This window comes from Dermacentor andersoni, chromosome 1 (genome assembly GCF_023375885.2).
Source record: "Dermacentor andersoni chromosome 1, qqDerAnde1_hic_scaffold, whole genome shotgun sequence".
In the NCBI taxonomy this organism is placed as follows: Eukaryota; Metazoa; Arthropoda; class Arachnida; order Ixodida; family Ixodidae; genus Dermacentor; species Dermacentor andersoni.
In genome coordinates, this window is record NC_092814.1 from 193,133,261 (window position 1) to 193,152,068 (window position 18,808).

Below are 18,808 nucleotides of genomic sequence, written 5' to 3' on the forward strand. Positions count from 1 at the left end.
CCCTCAGCCACGTCCCTCTTTACCCTTCCCCCTTTCAATAAAGTTTATCGCCACCACCATGTATTTTACTCAGTAAACTACTGGTTCAGCATGTTGGTCACCTTAATCAATCCTACAGTAGCTCAGCACTTAAAAGGTGTACAATACAAATAAGGCACTGTAAACCCAAGCAGTTAGGCTGGCGATTGCTGCTGTTATGCACCATACAGGCTGAAGCAATGGCTTCACCGTAGCTTTCTAAGTTAACTTTACTCAACTTTGAATTTAGAGAAAGCAGAATATAAAAACAGACTAGCATTTTTCTTATGTGCTTCACCACTCTGCTTTTTTGTGTTACTAAAATAAGTATATTGAACCTCAAAAAAGTAAAAAGACAAGGAAATTGTGTCACTAATTTCATTTCACTGTCTTTTTAAAAGTATAGCAAGATTTTTTAATTGCATTACGAGTTGTTACTTATGTTTCGATCTTAATGTTCATTTCTCATGCTCCAAATAGGGCTACAACTGTTCCCTCATCCACAGCTATCAATGCCTTATGACAACTTTGGAAGCTCTCTGAACTGAGTAAATGCTATGCATTGCATAATTTCTTAATACATTTTCATGGCTGCCTTTAACCTCTATAGTTCCTCATTAAAGCCAGCATCTCTCTTGTGGCCACCTTTAAAGACCTTGTAGTAATGTATGCCTAACAAGAAAGATGGGTGCTTTGTAGTGCTAGTATGCTCTAAGTAAATCGTTTTATGCAAAAATTGCTGACATAATTGTCTGACAAATACTGCATCATGTTTGCTATTTTGCCTTCTGTTTCAATTTCACTGCATCTATACATTTTACCAGTGCATGAGTAGGGTTCAAGGCTGTTCTTTAAAATGCTCATGAGCACTTATCATGTGATCAGTTCCCCATATAAGTGGTTTTGCTGAAGAGAATACAGGAATATGAGCAAGATTGACATGGAACCAACATATAGATAACGTCTGCATGACTGCCTATCAAAAGTTATATTTTCTTAGAAAAAAAAACTGGAACGTGCATCGCGTAATGTAAAACTTATTGCATACACCGCCTTCATTAGGATGATACTAGAATATTCAGCGTTGTTTGGAGTCCCCATCAAGTGACGCTTAAGAGGAAGTTGGAAAGGATACAGAGTCTGGCGGCGCGTTTCATTTGTTCGACATACCAAAGGAAGGAATCGGTCACGCTTATGTTACAGCGTTGCAGCTTCGATCTTCTTGAGGTACGTAGGAAAAAATATAGGCTGAAGGTGCTTTATCAAATAATGCAGGATCAACTTAAGATTGATAAGCTCAAATATCTACATGCTCCAGGCAAAAGATACCCGCGAACTAACCACGACTACGTCATAAAGCCGGACCATACCAACAGTGATACATATCGATACTCATTTTTCCTGGATGCGATAGAAATGTGAAACCAATTGCCAAACGCTATTGTTAGCCTAAAAGATGTCACCGACTTTGAAAATGCTGCTGAGGCATATTTATGGGAGTTTTCGATTGTTTTGAAGTGCCAAGTGATATGTGCGACTTGATATTCATTGTACGTATTTTGATAAATGTCAGAAGTGTGCTGAACAGCATTCAAGTGAACATCTTATTAACTGTGAATTGACAAGTGTTAAGCAACTTTACGTACATTGACATTGTCCATATTTGATTTATGTAATTGTATTGTCCTCTCTGTTATGACCCTCTATGAGGGTTGACAGTATTAATAAATAAATAAATAAATAGACAACGAGGAATGTGGGTAAGAACACTTTATTTTCAGCACATATGTTTTTTAGTGAACTGCTGTTATACTGCTAAAATCTGCACTTTAATAAAAGTACACTGCTCTGCTTCATCACTCCATGCTAAGTGCAAGTATCCTGTACCAGGAAGTCAAACCAAGACGTGGGATGTTCAGTCTGTGAAAATAAAAACGAGTTTGAAACATTAACGTGCAAAAACTAAAGCACACTCCAGAAAATAAACACAGCACAGGAACATATCCAATGAATCAGAATTACCTTTGAGAGCAAACATATAGTTTCTATGGCACAGTGAAGAAACCTTATTCCTCCGGCTTTTTTTTGTGCGCGAGAAAATATGAAAGTGCATGCGTTCTCCCCATATGGTATATCTGTCACCTTTCCACACACAACAAAGATATTGTCTCAATGTGCCCAACTGTCTTTGCATATCCATTTCTCTGCTCTCATACCATGATACCTACAGTTAAAGGCTGTAGCAATGCTTAGCTTGAATGAACCAACACAAGCTACATGCACTGTGCTGTTGAACATGGCATTGTAAGTTAGATTCATGCACAGCACATTCATGTGCCATAAACATTTGATTGTGATTGTAGGCGAGATAAATAAAAAGATGGTATGTAAATAAGAATATTCCCTAATAAGCTGTGCAGAAGTGCACTCCCGTTTGGACAGAAGCCGAGCACAGCTGCAGTGAACAAGCCAACTTATACAGCATTTAAAATCTAGGTTCTAAATGTGCTACAAATTTTTCTGAATTCATGGTCGAAAATCTAGGTCTTAAAGGTGACAAACATTTAAACAGGTCTCTATTCGGACTGGTAATGCTATGTGTCACCTAGTTTGATAACATATGCCATATCACTGGGTCTCCCAAGCTACGGCTGCTGTCCAGTTGCAAGTGCAAATCACTCAGTTATGTCTAGGGCACGTTTGAGCAAAAGGCAGCCAAGATTACTGTGCCACTGAGATCTATTTCCTGACATCTGATTTCTTCTCAGAAAGCTACCTCTAAAAAAAACCTTCACAACAACATAACCCAAATCTTTCTTGAGTAAAGCCATCACGCTGGTCCTTGAACACTAATTACACAGTGGCTCTTTGTGATGTAATGTTATGTACGTCAGCACCTAACAAAGTACAGGAAAATTTAATAATGGCAGCGTGACAGGTACACAAAAAAGTAAAGGGATAAAACATCACACAGGCTGCCATCAGTGTTCATATCTCCATTTCAATGTGGATGTTTTTAGCAGTGAATACATGTTCTCATTAAACTGAGTCATATTATTACAAAAGCGAAGGGCAAGGGTCTTTACATTCTAAACTGACAAATGCGCTTTATTACGATTCACCGCAATACAGGAGGTGTTTTGCAGTGAACCATCACATAAGGTTTTGGCTAACTACGGCGGGCGTGTCCTGCAGCAGGGCCTCTTGTGTATTGCGGTAAAGCGTATTATTGTGACAAGAGCTAACCTTGCATGTATGGCTTTAGCCAACAAAAGTTCTCAAGACATCATGCATCCTGCCACGAAAATCTGCTTTGATGAGAGTAGAACATTAGGTTAGTCGCTGACAGAAACCATACATTCCAGATTCACGTAAATCTTTCCCAATATCGGCATGCTTCACCGCAACACACAAATATGTTGCGGTGATAACGGTGGTCGAACAGGCTGGTGCAAATGTTTCGACAGGGGAGCGTGCCTTCATCAGGGCAACTGCTTTCCTTGGCAGTTTTCATATACGTGAGTCCCCCCAACTCCCAACAGGGGAGATTTACCTGGACCTTTGCCAAGAGACGTACCGACAAGCGTTTGGTAGTGGCTGGTAGAGATGCAGGAGTCTAAAAAGCGTTGCGAAATTCGGTTCCGTAAGGTTAGCTTCACTGCAATACAAATATGTTATGCGGTTAGACATACAAAATATGTTGCGGTGAATCATAGCAAGGGTACCTGGCCTTTGATGCAAAGCAGCTTCCCAAGAGGCACGGTAATCCCGTGGCTAGTTATGCAGTTCCCCGCATGCGAGTGAGTTCCCTGCGTCCGGCGGTTTCCCAGTGACATACAAAATTACATTGATTGACTGTGTTGTAAATGGGCGACGGCACTATATGCTGATGCAAAAGCGTCGTTTCGCTTTCGAAAACTGCGCTCGGCTAAAGAGAACACCTTGACTCGCATATGACCAAAGCAGTTGAACAGGAAACTACGAAATTACGTAGCTATTATGGAAGAAATCAACAGCTCAGAAAAAAAATGGCCGTGTAAACATTAACTGGCTTAATTACGAGGTCGACAAACCAACGTTTCAAAGCATCACAGCCACGTCCGAAATAGCGCTGAAGGCCGGCCAGTACACTTAGGCGCCTCGGCGCGCGTAATGTAACAAGAGACGGCAGGTGCACGCGTGCATCATTAAGGAACACATATTATTTATGTCGGTGAAAGCGGTCACTCTTCAGTTCTGACATGCTTTACCGCGTAACACTAGTCTACTGCGGCGAAGCTGACTTCAGGACGCCGATTTCTTCAACTCATCCAGCGAGGCAGGTCCGTTTATCACGCTTGGCAACGTTTGACATTTTCTGCCTTAATTTCGTTTGTTCTTTTTAATTTTCTTATCACAGTGACCCTGTATCACGCAGTAGCAGAGCTAGTGCCGCGTCTTAACTGCGTTAGGAAAGGCAAGCGTGCATGCAGCAGGCACGGCGGCATTGGCTCTTGTTTGGAAACTTCAAGAGACGCTCTTCCGCGCAGTGATGTCATTTGTATTATTAAAAGAATGCATGTGATGATTAAATGAGCCGCAGCAAAGCTGTAAAAAAGCAGTAGTAATGCTGTTCTAAGATCCTCTCGCTCGAGCGAGATGGTCTTAGAAAAAAAGCGCGATGTAACGCGATCTGACGGAACAGCTCGTCATGCCAGTGTTTTCTTACGTCCTCGTTCTTTCGCGCATCCTCCCCTGAACCAGACTACTGAATGGTTCTGTGCACGCACTGACGATCCTGACGGAGGCAATACCACTCACATGAGCAGCTCCATATAAGATGCCACGGCCCATTCCACATGCCGGCTGCAATTTGACGCGGCCAGGAGGCAAAATATGCGCACAAGGTACCTAATGGTAACGCATCAAACTGCTCACAGCCCCAATCCTTTATTACACGCATATAGCGTGGAAAGATGAATTACTCACGCTCTAAGTGGGCACGGAATACGGACCGTTTCGCAGCGCAGCCGGCTCCGTAGGACGGCCGCCATGGAAATGAGCGGATGTGACATCATGGGTTATAGCGGACGTGACGTCATGGGTGAACGTAGACATTTCGGGCACCTTTCGTCTGCTGTGCCCCGGGCACAGCAGATACGGCCTTTCCCTTGAGGGTGTATAACGTCCGCATATACGGCGTGGTTAGTATTGGCTATAGTGGAAAGACGCTCCGAAAGGCCTTTCATGGTTATGTTGAGCAAGAGAGGCGAAATGACCGCTCCCTGCGGCGTGCCCCTCGCACCCAAGGTAAAGGTCCTCGATTGTAATTGACCGATCTTTATGGTTGCTTTGCGGTCCCGGTGGAAGCCGCGAACATTGGCGTGGAATTTTGGTCCCAGCCCCATGCTCTCGACCGCCTCCAGGATGAACTTATGTGAAATTGTATCAAAGGCCTTGGCGAGGTCAAGGGCCAATATTCTCCGAACATCTCGGGTTTCTCGGTCGATAATTTACCTATAAATCAGGAGCATCACATCCTGGATGGACAGACCCGGCCGGAAGCCTACCATGTTATGTGGAAAGAGCTCGTCATCCTCGATATGCCGAGTAACCCTGTTACAAACCACATGCCCCATCACCTTCCCCACACAAGAGGTAAGGGAGATGGGACGCAAGTTCTCCTTGGCGAGTGCCCTGCCCGGCTTACCACCGAAGCGGTCCTCCAGGCCTCCGGCACGCGGCCTTCTGTCCAGAGGAGATTGACCTCCTCCGTTAACTTAGCGATGGACTTATCAAGATTACGCAGAAGCCTATTCGTAATTCCGTCAGGACCCGGGGCTGAGCGACTATTAAGCTTCGAAAAATCGGCCAGTTGGAAAAAATAAATGCATGTCATTTACTGCCCTTAGGGGCTCAAACCGCCACAGGCACATTCGAAAACGCTCTGAAGGCCTGCAGGTACACGTATTAAGTATATCGATGCTCGTACTGTGACAGGCAATACCGGGTGCACGCGTGTATAATTAAGGAATACATACTGTGTTCCGTGGCAATAGCTCCTTTCCACGCTTGTTATGCTTCACTGCAATACTTTTGCGTATGCTTCACCAAGTAACATTTCTGTACAGAGGCGAAGCTGACTCTCGGGAACCGGCATTATGCAACGCACCGTGCTTTCCAAGCTTGTAAGCCAATCGCGAGGACCACAAAGGCAGAGTCCGTGCCATTGCTGACAGCAGCGAATTCTTTCAATAAAAAACACGGCACCCAACAGCAAGAAGCTTCATAGCGAACGTCGAAGCAGCTAGGCCTAGCGTTGCCCCAGTGGTTGCTACGGCTGCCAGCGTATCTGCGTGCTAGAGCGCCGGTTCGAGGCGGCGAGGTAATCAAAATGGCAGCGATGGTGGCTTTGGTTAATGCAGTTTCGGACCCGCGGTCACGGCAAAACGTCCGGAAAATCGGAGGGCGAAGAGTTCTTGCGTCCGAAATTTCAGACGTTCTAACACATTGACTCTATGGGGTACGTGGTGGTACCGCGAAGCCGTCCGTAAAGTCGGTCATTCACTGTGCACTGGCAACTCCTCCAGCCGACGATGGGGCATCAAAGACGATTCGTTACGATTCCTATCTGTTACTCGAGCCAGCATTACCGCGACTTTCGTTCCCTTTCAATAAAATTACAGCTAATTTTCCCTGATAGAAGCACAAATTCCCTGAGTTTTCCCTGACTTTTTCCAGACTACTCAATATCCCTGAGAATTCCCGGTTTTCCCAGTTTTCCCAGTTGGTAGACACCCTGTGAATAGCCGGGCAAGGGAGCAAGAGTTCAGGATAGCCAGTCAGCCTCTAGTCTGTGAAGGAGTGCGTTTACTAATCACAGGGATCCCTGATCACGAGAAGAAAATTCATAGAAGAATAAAAATGGCTTGGATCGCATACGGCAGACATTGTCAGCTCCTCACTGGAAGCTTACCATTATCACTGAAAAGGAAGGTGTGGTGGTGCCGCGAAGCCGTCCAAGTTATCGGGAATCCGGAAAGTCGGTCGTTGACTGTACACTGGCAAATCCTCCAGCCTACGACAGGGCGTCAAAGACGATTCTTTACGATTCCTGTCTGTTACTCGAGCCAGCACTACAGCGACTTTCGACCCTTTCAATAAAATTACAGCTAATTTTCCCTGATAGAGGCACAAATTTCCCGAGTTTTCCCCGAGTTTTTCCAGACTATTCAAAATCCCTGAGAATTCCCGGTTTTCCCGGTTGGTAGACACCCTGATGATAGAGCAGTAAACGAGGGACCCAAAAGAACTGTGATTGTTCAGCAAATATATCTTTCACTATAATTCCTCCAGAGCTCATTAGAAAAACACTACTAGAAATCTTCACTTTACGCTTTCGCTTGTTTACTTCTTCTTGGCTGTGTCATTCCAGCATTTCTTTCCTGCGAGAGTCTATTTGATGTGCTTCCTGGTTTGCCAAGTAAAGCAGAGGTGTACATCACAGGCATACTAGTGAGATGCTCCTTATTTCATTTCTGTTTTGCGGGTTTACGCGCCTTTAGAGCGAGGGGCAGGAATTATTAACGTTCATACTATGCCCCTAATTTGCATAGAAAAGTTAACTTGGGGGTTGAGCGCCCCCCGAAAGAAAATCCTGGATACGTGCCTGATGTGGGTTCTCTCTAGTGTACAAAAAGACGGCTCTGCGGTAAATTCATTCAAGTGCTCCTTACATGGACAGACAGACAGACAGAAAAACTTTATTCATAGCAAGTGAGTTTGGACTCCTCTGGGTCCCTGGACCACCGCACGGTCCCGCACTACGTCGAAACGTTCATGCTCCTTTTGTTCATGACGTCGGCAGCCCGAGCCACCGCAGTAACCTGCGATGTCGGGTCCGTCGACGAGAGCAGGACCTCCCAGTCCTCCCAGCTTGAGATGGCGGGCTGTCCCTGCGGGGGAGGATCGGCAGGGCAGCCAAAAAGGATGTGGGAGAGTGTGGCGTGAGGGTCTCCGCATAGGGAGCATGTAGGGGAGATGCCACAGTAGTGGGATAGCAGCTGAGGGGATGGGAGAGAGCGGGTCTGGAGGCGTCTCCAGAGGATCTGTTGGGAGTGCGTCAGGGAGGGGTGGGGAGGAGGGTAAGTCCGACGGTCCAAACGGGGTATTTGCGTGAGCTCCGCAAAGCTGTGTACCCGCTCCCTCGCGAAACCCGGATCGAGGCTGTCCTGAGCCCGGCAAATTAAACCTCGGGCCAATTTATCGGCAGCCTCGTTTCCGGGGTTCCCAGAGTGAGCCGGCACCCACCGGAGCTCAACCCTGCGTGGTAAATTCTGGGTGGGGATGTTCAACAAATTCCAGGCAGGGCTGTGAATTCTGCCTCTGGCAAAGTTGGACAAAGCAGTCTTTGAATCGCTAAAGATGTATTCAGCATCCGAAAGGGCAAGGGCTAAGGCGATGGCGGTCTCCTCTGCTTCCTCAGGTGTAGAGCCCGAGGGAAGATGGTGAGTTAGGGGTCGGGGTAAGGTTGGGTTGTAAGCAACTGCTACAGCTTCATGCGTTGTACATGCGGCGTCCACCCAGATGGCTTTCTCGACTTGTCCGTAATACTTGTGGAGGACATTTGCGCGAGCTACGCGGCGAGAGATGTGATATTGGGGATGGACGTTTCGAGGAAGGGGTTTCACTACAAGGGGTGTATAAATGTGTCGAGGAATGGCTATAAGGGTTGACTGATTAGCGGGTATGTTGATGCGAAGGGAGGCGAGGATATGGCGGCCAGTGGCGCTCGCGGCAAGTCTTAAATACTGCGTCTGAAGGTGCGCCTCAACTAGTTCAGGAAGCGTGTTATGCATGCCTAGTGCAAGGAGTTTGGCTGTGCTAGTGCTGCGAGGCAGGTTGAGGGCTGCCTTAGTTGCAAGGCGGATCATGGCGTTCACGCGCTCGGTTTCCGTGCAGTTCAGCTTGAGATATGGAGTGGCGTACAGAATGCGGCTAAGCGTAAAAGCATGTACAACTTTCATGTTGTCTGCTTCGTCTAGACCCTTGTGCAGGGAAGATACGCGGCGTAGAAGCTGCAACACTGATTGCGTGGAGGCCTTCAGTGTTTTAAGGGTATGGTCATTGCGTCCGGAATCCTGCAGGTAGAGGCCAAGGATGCGCAGGGTGGGAGTGATGGGGATAGGGGATCCTTGTAAAGTGATTTGGATGGGTGAGTTAGCGGCAGATTTTGGTCTAATTAGGAGGAGCGCGGACTTAGAGGGGGAACATGCGAGTCCGATAGATGATACGTGAGCGGAGATCGTGTCGACTGCTAATTGTAGAGTTTCCTCAAGTTCCCCGTCTGAGCCATGAGTGGTCCATGCGGTAATATCATCAGCGTACAGAGTATGTTTTAGGTGTGGGATGAGATTGAGCTTCTGGGCTAAGGGGATAATAATTTAATTAATTATGGGGTTTTACGTGCCAAAACCACTTTCTGATTATGAGGCACGCCGTAGTGGAGGACTCCGGAAATTTCGACCACCTGGAGTTCTTTAACGTGCACTTAAATCTAAGTACACGGGTGTTTTCGCATTTCGCCCCCATCGAAATGCGGCCGCCGTGGCCGGGGCTAAGGGGATGAGAGCAATGTTAAATAAAAGGGGGGAGAGGACCGCGCCCTGCGGGGTTCCAAATTCACCGAGTGTATAAGAGGGTGTGCTGAGCTGATCAATGTGCGAGGAGGCAGTGCGACCAGAGAGGAAGGCGCGAACGTAGTTGTAGGTCTTAGGGCCTACCTGTAGTTCCTGCAGTTCCCGTAAGATGGCAGCGTGTCGAATTCTGTCAAATGCCTTAATGAGGTCAACCGCCAGGATGGCTTTAGTAAGATGGGGGATGGTATCATCAAGCACATTGTGCGTAATTTGAAGTAGGGCATCCTGCGCAGATAGATGCGCACGAAAGCCGACCATACTGTGGGGGAAAAGGTGATTTTCTTCCATGTACGTTGTCAGTCGGGCAAGGATTATGTGCTCAAAGGTCTTGCCGAGGCAAGATGTAAGAGAAATGGGGCGGATGTTCTCGAGGGTGATGGGCTTGTGAGGTTTTGGGATAAATATAATTTTTCCATGCTTCCAGGAGGCAGGGAGGGTACCTGCCTCCCAGCACTCGTTAAAGTAGGTAACAAGGTGAGATATGGAGACATCATCAAGATTTCGGATGGCAGCATTCGTAATTTGATCTTCCCCGGGTGTGGTATTGCGCAATTTCAATAGGGCTGCGCGAAATTCAGATTCTGTAATAGGAGCGTCAAGCTGTGGTTGGGGTGAGCCCGTGTACTCGGGATGTTTGCAAGGAGGACCTGGGGTGGTATAGGTGCATTTCACCTGCGCGAGGAAGGCGTCGGTGTCCTGCCGATGATTATGAGTGATGCGGCGAATGCTAAGACGCGTCTGAGTTTTAGATTGCGTGGGATCGAGCATATGGCGTAACAGGTGCCAAGCACGGGTTGTGGAGAGATTGCCTCGGAGGCCGTCACAAACCTGAGCCCAGTTAGCTTTGCAAAGAGTGGCACTATGTTGTTCTATTTGGGATTGAAGCTGGGTGAGTTTGAGTTTTAGTTTCCTGTTGTGCTTTTGAGTTCTCCACCTTCGCGTTATGTTCTCTTGAGCTTCAAGAAGGTGGGCGAGCTTACTGTCGATAACGGGGGTGTCTGGGGTAGTATCGAGCGTTTGGGTATGTTGGCGAATGTCTTTCTGTAACTGAGTAGTCCAGGTGTCTAGGTCGAAGGGGCCCTGTGCTGGCTGCGCTTGCCTAAATTTACGGAGCTGATCCCAATTAGTGTGCCTAGCGGTAAATTTGCGCTGAGGTCGGCGATAGTTCACCGCTATGCGAATCAGGTGGTGGTCGCTGCCTAGTGTGGCTTGCGTTCTTTCCCACTGTAGGTGAGCCAAGTTTCTACCAAGCGTGAGGTCTGGGCTAGTATCGGCAGTAACACTGTTACCAACCCGCGTAGGTAGGCTGAAATCATTAAAGATGGTCAGGTGAAGTAATAGCGTATTATTGTATAAAACTGTGCCTCTGTGGTTGGTGCGTCGATAGCCCCAGTCCACGTGAGCGCAGTTAAAGTCACCGGCAACCAGTAGGGGGTTTGATCCGGCCATTTGGGTTACGGATTTGAGGAGTGGAGCAAGTAGGTGAATCGGCTGTCGTGGGAGAAGATAGCAGTTAAGCATGAACAGGGGAGATTGTGCAGGGGTGTGGGGTAAAATTTCGATGAAGGTGTGAGCAATAGGAGAGGTAACGTCGTGCTCCGCGTAATGCAAGGTGTTACAGACGTATGTAACCACCCGAGGAAGATCAGTGGAGTCAGAGGGGATAACAGCGTATCCTGGCAGTTGCCTGCAAACATTGGCATCCTGGATAGCGATAATGTCTGGTGGGGACAAAGAATTGGCGATAATCTGCTGCAGAGGGTCGCGCTTTCGCCGAAAGCCCCTGCAATTCCATTGAATAATTTGTAAGGAATTATGGTGCCTCGGAGGAGCCATGTTGAAGGGTGGCGGGGCGAAGGAGGAGTGCAGAAGGCGGGACTGCGGGAGGAGAGGCCGCTGACAGTCCAGATATAAGGTTAGCTAAACGCTCCTCAACCTTGGCCATGATGCTAGATATGACCCTATCTATTATACCGGTAATGGTAGCTTCAATCGTAGTCTGGCACTGTGCAGTGACCTGCGCAGTAATGCGCTCTGTGAACTTGGATTCTAGGTTTTGGGCGAGGTCCTGAAATTTGGCTTCCAGGTCTATAGGTTGGACTGGGCTCTCATCAGGCCTCCTCTTTTTCTGAGGAGGTTGGTCGGACGGGTTGGATGAGGAAGATGGGGATGGTGGAGTGGGGGGTAGAGCAGGGGTGGAGGTAGAGAGGGCTGCCTTGAGCTGCCTTACCTCATCCCGCAGAGCCTTCACGTCCGAGTCCTGGGAAGTCATGATGTTCGTCTTGGCAACCTTGGAAGCCCATGTAGAGGTAGACGGGAGGGTCGTGCTAAGCGGGGGAAAGTCCTTCTTGGTAGGGAACTTTGACTTCTGGGGCGGTGGGCTAAGTCGTTTGGTGGCGGTATTTCTTGCCTCGCACGAGCCGGTGCCCGTGAGGTGCTGCCCCCCACAGAGAATGCAGATCGGGATGCAGGAGGGAACATCTTGCAGCTCATGCTTGTCCCCGCACCGCGGGCAGAGACCACTCTTGGGGTGGGGGCACACGTCGTGTCTGTGGCCCGGTCGACGAGTTTGTGCACGCGTCTGGACTTCCCTTGTACGCCGTGCATCTATGCACTACACTCATGTAGCGTATGGTGTGAGGGACTGGGCCATGCGCAAATGTAATCAATATGGAAAGGGTCCTACCCATTCTGCGGGCTGCGATGATATCAGCTTCCGGGTTGCGAGTCTGGAGGTCTTGTAGCATCTCTTCCGGTGTTTCCGCCCAGTAGGCTTGCGAGATGACTCCGCGCGCAGCAGCGGGCGGCGGTGCGATGTAGGCGGCGACGGGGTAACTGGTTTCTTGAAGGATCACTTCCTTGATTTGGACGAGGTGAAGGGCCGTTGACTCGTGAGGTGTAGCGACCGTAAAGGTGTTATTCGTCGGGTGAATCCGGAGGTGAAACTCTCCTAGGTCCCGGTCAGCGGCGGTGACTCGCAGAGCTTTCATGAGTGGCTGCGCCATGGCTCCGTTCAAAGCGAGGCCTCCTCTTGGTCGGAAGACTACCCTTATAGTGCCGGGAGGGAGTGAAGCAAGTTGCTTACTTCGCAATGCGATTGCGTGCGTCACGCGCAGCTGTTGTTGTTGAGCACGGTATGTCGGCTTGAAGGTCGCAGGGGCAGTGTCGGCCGGAGCACCGACAGCGGGCGCGGCAGGCTTATCTGGAACAGGGGCTGCATGAGGAGGCACAACCAGCGTTTCCGGGCTTGGTTTGCCTCCCTTGTACGCGCGGAGTATCGTGGTCCACTCACTGGGTCTGAACGTTGTCGGGTCGAGGTCTTCGCCCTGCGATTGCACCTCCATGGCTGTTGGGGGTGGGTGCGCTACTAGTGATTGGCCTAGCCTCTAGCGAGGCAAGACCCAGTGCGGCGGCTGGCCAGGAGCAGACTTTCCGACATCGATACGGTCCAAAAAAGTTCGGATGAAGGTTTAGCGGTCGGCAGCGGCGCAAACGGAGGGGATTCGTGCGTATTCCGTGGTGACTGGCACACACAGCGCACGGCACATCGGGAGGCCCGGGCGGGGGGCGACGGGCAAAGCTCGCGCCTCGGGAGGCCCGGGCAGGGGGCGACGGCCAAAGCTCACGTCGGATCGGTTCGGAGTGCGCGCCGACGGCACGTACGTTCTCTTCGGGCAGATTTCGGGGTCCGGAGAGCGCCGACGGCACGTCCGCTCACTTCGGGTGGCTGTGGTCGAGTCTTACATGCAACACATGGAATTCCGAGGAGGAAATTCTGCAGTAGTTGCACCATACAGCCCGCAGAAAATTACTTTTTTCAATGCACAAGTCTCTTGGGCACACAGAAAGAAAAAATGCTTTTCCTCAATGCTTCTACGTTTGTCTTGCTGAATCTGAACATATTACTGGTGCGACATTTGATACAAGGATACACGCCGCATCTAATGGGCATTAGCTGCAAAGTGGCCTTACTCGGTTACTGAATATTTCCCGAACAGCCAAGCTATATGCAACTGAAGGGAAAAAAAATTTTGATAAGCATTTAGCGTTCTAGTATTGAGCACTTGTCCTCAGTGGCGTAGCCAGAAATTTCGTTCGGAGGGGGGGGCTCACGTTGCAGGTGGACCTCCTCCTTAAGAGGAAACATTAGGTCGGATGCTCCTATCTAAATAAATGTAGGAGAATTCTTTTTTCTTGGCAACCACTGCACCAAATTTGACGAGGTTTGTTGCATTTAAAAGAAAAACTTAAATACTAGTGACTGTTTGCTTCGAATTCTCGATTTAGGTCGTCAATATTTTATTGAAAAGTGGCAAAAATCGAAAATTTTCAGAAAACGAAACAATTCAGTTTACAACTCTGTAAATCAGCAATGAAAATTGATATCACAATTATGTGAATTGCACATAATAGTACATTTACAGCGGACAAAATTGATATGTTACACATGAGTCTCAAAAAATTAAGTATTATGGAAATACGGCTTTTGCAGAACCCTTGTACATAACATAACCAATTCACGTAAGATACAAATTGACATATCGAATTTGTCCGCTTTGAATGGTGTAACGGATGCCGTTTACAGAACCGCGATATCTGTTCTTGATGCAGAGCTATTAATATTTAAACTTCGTGCTTCTACTTTTTTCGAATTTTTCAAAATATTTTAAACAAAGTTCAGGCCCTAAATCGAAATTCCGCTTCCAACGGACACTAGAATTTAACATACTCTCTCAAATGCAACAAATTTCATTAAAAGCGATTCAGGAGTTATCTCAGAAAAGCGTTTCTGCGTTTTACATGTATCTGAATAGGCCGCGTCAGAGTTGGGCCCGAGTTAAAGCTTCCTCTTAAACAATTTGCCTAGGGATCAAATACACGAATAATAACTGCATTGCCATTGCCAAAGATGCTGCAAACGAATTGATGAACGCTACGCACTGTCAATACAAGTAAAATATATTTTTTCATAAAAGAATACACTCGTATGTGCCAAAAATTGTGCCCAACATAAGTGATGTCAATGCTTCCATGTATTTGTCTATTTAATAAGTAAAGAAAATATCACACGAACTTTAGAACTACATCAGTTCGAAGCCAGCAAAGCAGTGCATGCCGCTGATAGGAAAAATGTAAAGGCCATGAAATGAACAAGTTCAGGACAAATATGTGAATGACATTTTGTCATCCAAGATCCTTGTCTACATTCTTGTACATATGCAACGGCCAGTGAAAAATTTCAATGACGCTGCCATTTGTTCCAATGTATTACGCAGCAGCAGCTGTCACCGGTCGTGTATCGTGAGTAATTGCACCGAAATTATAGTCGCAACAGAGACCACGTATAAAAAGCAGGAGTTCTGCAGAATATACGAGGTCGAGTCAAATGAAAGTGAGCCAATGCGAATATATAACAAACGGGGTACTTTAATTAAAAGTAGCCCCCATGAGCATTTAGACATTTGTCCCATTGACTAAAGAGTCGCGCAATTCCCGTCTCATAAAGCTCCTTGGGTTGTTGCTTCAAAACGTCTGCAACTGACTTTTACGACATCGTCCGAGACGAATCTAGTTCCCTTGAGCTGTTTTTTCGGTTGCCCCAAAATGTGGAAGTCGCAAGGCGACAGGTCTGAGCTGTATGGCGGATGTTGCTGCGTTTCCCGTTTGAACTTTGCCAGTTTTGTATTAACAACATCAGCGACGTGGGAACGGCCACTGTCGTGGAACAAGATGACCCCATTCGTCAATTCTGCACGTAGTTTGTTCTTGATTGCGATACGCAGCCGATCCGGCGTTTCACAATATCGGAAACAATTGATAGTCTCTCAAGATTTAACAAATTCTATCAGTAATGGCCCCTGACGATCGAAAAATAAAAGTCAACAACACCTTTCTGGCGGAAATGACGGCCTTTTCTTTCTTTGGGGAAGGTGAATTTGAATGTTTCCATTGTAAGCTGTGCCGTCGTGTTTCAGGCTCGTAGTAGTGGCATGATGGTTCGTTTTCGATCACAATTGCAGACAAGAAATCGTCACCCTTATTGTGATACCGGATCAGATGAGTAAAGGCAGCGCCGAACTTCTCCGTATTCTGGCGGTGGTTCAGAATCTTGAGCATCCATTGCGCACACAAGAGCCGATAACCGAGATGTTCATGAATTATGGCGTGAATGGCGACGGTGAACCTAACCACGACTGATGTTCACACGCTCTGCCAGTTCATCGATGCTTATCCTCCGTTCTTGTGTCATCAGCTCATCAACCTTGCACTTTTGTTAGGAGTGATTGCACAACGGCTTCGGTCCGGTCTGGGATCGTCTTTGCAACTTTCACGACCTTCTTTGAACCGTTTGTTCTAACGCTTCACAGTGGCCAATGAAATGCAATGTTCAATGCACACGGCAGCCATACGGTGACTAATTTCTTTTTGGGAAACACTTTCAGCTGTCAAAAACCTCACGGCACCACGCTGCTCAACTTTTGGAGCGTCCATTACCTCACGCAACCATGTTCAACCCAGTGTATGAGCGCATTAAAGAACATTTATCCTCACACTGCGTGACACCTTTGTAAATGAGAGATGCCTGTGTGCTACGCGCAGGCCTTGCAGATAATGAACAGAACCATAATTGCGCGGCGTGGGTAGGCTCACTTTCATTTGACTCGCCCTCGTACATTAGAAATGCGAAGATGCAATGGAATATACAAATGCGAAGATACAGCTTGATAAAGGGCAAAAAAGTGCCACTGGAAACGAAGTTCACTGCACGTATACACAAAACCTCGCGACAAGATATTTACACATACGTATAAGTAAGTCTCCAATAAATCTACGTATCTAAGAAAAAGTCACGGTATATAATGCGTCAAACAAGGCAAATAAACATGTTGCGCAATCACAGATTCACAGAATCCTAGATCCTGCCCTAATTCCATCCACTCCCCCCGATGTATCGCGTGCGACGGAATGCAGCTCGCTTGCTCCTCACTTTCTCCCTTGCGCACAGAAGACTGAGCCACTATCGTCGGCTCACCCATTCCCCCCACCCCCCACACGCTTTCACTCGCACATACAGCATGCGGCGCGGGGTCACGATGTTATCGCACTTCTTGGACATTATGCGGAACATGAGGGCGACGGCGACGGCAGGAATGCGCCTAGAGTGTCCATATAATTGCTATCGCAATATAATAAGAGTATCCGGCAGCTGAAGCGTCCCATGGCCCATTACTTTCCGCAAAAGAAGTAACAAAATAGCACTTTCACCATGCGACAATTCGCTGCACCGCAAAAACGCTTTCTTCCTTTTGTGGGGCGGGGGCACCGTAATGACAAATAAAAAAAACGCAAAGTATGTTGGTCACAATAGAATGCCTACTTTGGGCAACTGATATGGCTATTAAAGGAATATCGAAGAAAACACGAGACGCTTGGTCCACCAAGAACCATGCGCATACTGCTCGGTATCCTACACCGGCGAGACAAGACTTCCTGGAGAGGTTGCGCTCAAGCGAACGCGCTGCAATCCGTCGAGTCCCCACAGTGATGGCGGCTAGCGACCATTGTTTCTTTTTCTCGTCTGCTAGTTAGAAAGCGTCCAAAGCTCTGCCAGGCTAAAATGCACTCGGCCAGAGAAAACCGAACGTGCACCGAAGTGCGCCGCGCTGTGGTCGGGGCAACACGAGAAAAACGCATGCGCTCTGGCTGGCTCTGGCAGCGCACGGGTAGGGGGAACAAAAAAATTGAAGAGGCTCAATGTGTCTTCGCGATTAAAAGTCGAAGTAGAAAAATAAATAAGAACGTAGTTGCCTTCGCTGGCTTTAGTGTCTTCACTGGATGCTTTGGCGCAGGTGAAAAAAATATATTTTTTATGTGACATGACGGCACGAATGAACCACCACAACACTTCGTCTCATCGGGCCTCGCTGCGGACTTTGTCAACTTGTCTGACAGCGTGTTCATTTGGCTTGTTTCGTTGTATGGCCCGATGTGCGACTTTGGAAAAGGCAATGCACCTTTGGCGTCAAATATTTATGGGAGCATTAAACTTACAAAGTTCCGCAATTGAAAATCTAAAGCACACGTTTGGAAATGTCAATGCACCTTTCACATCAAAATTTTATGAGAACTTTATACGCATAAAGTTTCGGAATTGATATCCACGCGCTCCTTAAGTTTCATGATAGACTGTAGATTCCGCGGCGAGCCCGTTCGCCATGAAAACGTCCTTGAAACTTTGTACTCGGATGGGGCTGCTTGCGTTATGTGACTCCCGGTGCATGGGCGTTGCCGCGAAATCCAGCCAGAGTTGGCAATTTTCGCGGTGAAATGGCTTTCCGGGCGTGAAAAAGACGCTCTAGACAAAATCCAGAATGATTTCCGGCACCGGGGGTTGCTTTTGTGCATGGACAGCACGAAAAAATTTCGGGGGGGGGGGGGGGGGCTGAAGCCCCATAAGCCCCCCCCCCCTGTCTACGCCCCTGCTTGTACTCACCCCAGTGTATGCATAGATTTACAGGCTTTGAGGTACATGCAAGCGTGTGTCCCAAGATCAATGCAACCAGAGAGAGTTACATGCAACTTAACTTTTCTTGAGGTTGTAGGTATCGTCATAACTGATCAAGTCTTATGACATTTGGCACCACGTCGTAACAACACATTCTGAACTCATATGAGTGACTGTGTAAAAGTTTGTTCATGTGGTAGAGCACCTGCTTCAACCAGATGCTTGTTTGCCATTGTAAAGCACACAATTTTGTTAATGTTGTAGTAGCATTTTTTTTTTCTGCCATCAGGCAAGAATAAATGTTTTTAAATTATTATTTATATCTGAACTTCCTACACCATACCACCTGCCACCTAAAAAAATAAGACACGTCAAAACCGTGCAATGAGATGCCCCAAAGCAAGCCATGTGTTTTTGCCAATGTGAATTGCACTACTTTTGAACACTTGGTGTTATTCATGTACACTGAAATCTGTACAGGAGAGTTTTTGCATTCCACTTCCATCGAATTGCAGCCACCATGGCCAGAAATAAAACCTGTGAACTCATTCTCAGAACCAGAATGTCATAGCCACTGGGATGCCATGGCAGTTCCCATTGATTGCTA

The 18,808-nt window shown here is 47.5% G+C and overlaps 1 long non-coding RNA gene across 2 annotated transcripts; it reads right to left on the bottom strand.

Annotated features, from left to right (window-relative positions):
* Positions 1-1,773: 1,773 nt before the first annotated feature.
* On the bottom strand, positions 1,774-5,148 carry LOC129380762 (uncharacterized). 2 transcript variants are annotated; one of them, XR_011895076.1, is made up of 2 exons: positions 3,744-5,148; positions 1,774-3,634 (listed from the first exon to the last, which is right to left on the bottom strand). It is a non-coding gene; the product is annotated as an uncharacterized lncRNA (long non-coding RNA). The 2 variants fall into 2 exon arrangements; XR_011895075.1 differs by having other exon boundaries at positions 1,774-3,676.
* Between the last annotated feature and the right edge of the window lie 13,660 nt (positions 5,149-18,808).